The 1080-nt window shown below is 23.3% G+C and overlaps 1 long non-coding RNA gene across 1 annotated transcript; it reads right to left on the bottom strand.

The window, feature by feature from the left end:
- Positions 1-582: 582 nt before the first annotated feature.
- LOC126910047 (uncharacterized) lies at positions 583-1065 on the bottom strand. Its single transcript, XR_007705172.1, has 2 exons — positions 793-1065; positions 583-713 (listed from the first exon to the last, which is right to left on the bottom strand). It is a non-coding gene; the product is annotated as an uncharacterized LOC126910047 (long non-coding RNA).
- Between the last annotated feature and the right edge of the window lie 15 nt (positions 1066-1080).

The raw sequence follows: 1080 nt of genomic DNA, 5'->3' as shown, positions 1-1080 counted from the left end.
TATAGAATTATAGTAGTAAAAATTTTACTGCACTTAATATTAAAAAAAAACGTGATATTTCAGTGGATCATACCTAGATAAATTATAATATTTTTAAATTTATTATTTATAATTTATATTACCTTAAACAAAAAAATATTTTAATGAATCTTCAAATTATCATGTACACTGATATCAATTCCTAATCTTTTTGTTGCATGTAATCACTTTTGATATATTTACATTCATTATTGTCTAGTAGATTGAATTTTATTATAATGATTTAATAAGTAACAGTTTTTAAGTTTTCAGTGTATAATGTTGTATTTTAACACTAGTTGTTACTCAAAATATTGACATACATTAATTCTTGTGAGTTTAATAATAAATATTTATTAAAAGAAAGTATGTTGATTTCAAGTGAAATGAAATCATATTACTTTACAGTAATGCATGATATCTTATATATTTTCAGTTGATAGGATTTTTATATGTTTTGTTAATTTAATTAAAATTTTCAATTATATTAAAAACATAATTTACATTTATGAGACAATTTTTGTAACTTCGAAGGATACATGTAGTAAAATAAACAAATTTAAATAATTTTAGAATACTAATGTATTGCATATAAATAATATCAAAAAATAGTTAATTAGTACAAATTACTTTTATGAAAAAGCATTTATTATGGTCCCATTTTTCATCTTTGTTTTGTTGAGTTCGGCGGTATTCTGTGTAACAACAATTCGTATTTAAATTTTAGTTAAAGCTATAATATATATATATAAATGTAGGAAATTTCTCACAGACCGCATCTGGGGGTGATCCCTCCTAATATTCAAGTCTGATAAATTTACATTAACTGAGCCGCTTTTACATATATTCCAATACTTTGGATATGACATTACCATTGCTCTATCCTTATGATAACTGATTCCACTGCCGCCGCCACATAATGTTAAAATAATTTTAACACAATTATCGTGTCTATCAAATTAAATATCATAAGATATTTTTAATGGATTGATTCATTCATACTATAGAGCTTTACTTGGAGATATTTCTGGAATTATACCGAAACAACTTTTGCCGTATGCT

The sequence above is a fragment of the Daktulosphaira vitifoliae genome, unplaced genomic scaffold (genome assembly GCF_025091365.1).
Source record: "Daktulosphaira vitifoliae isolate Bord-2020 unplaced genomic scaffold, ASM2509136v1 Scaffold_3424, whole genome shotgun sequence".
Lineage (NCBI taxonomy): Eukaryota > Metazoa > Arthropoda > Insecta > Hemiptera > Phylloxeridae > Daktulosphaira > Daktulosphaira vitifoliae.
This window is presented reverse-complemented; position numbering and strand designations above follow the sequence as displayed.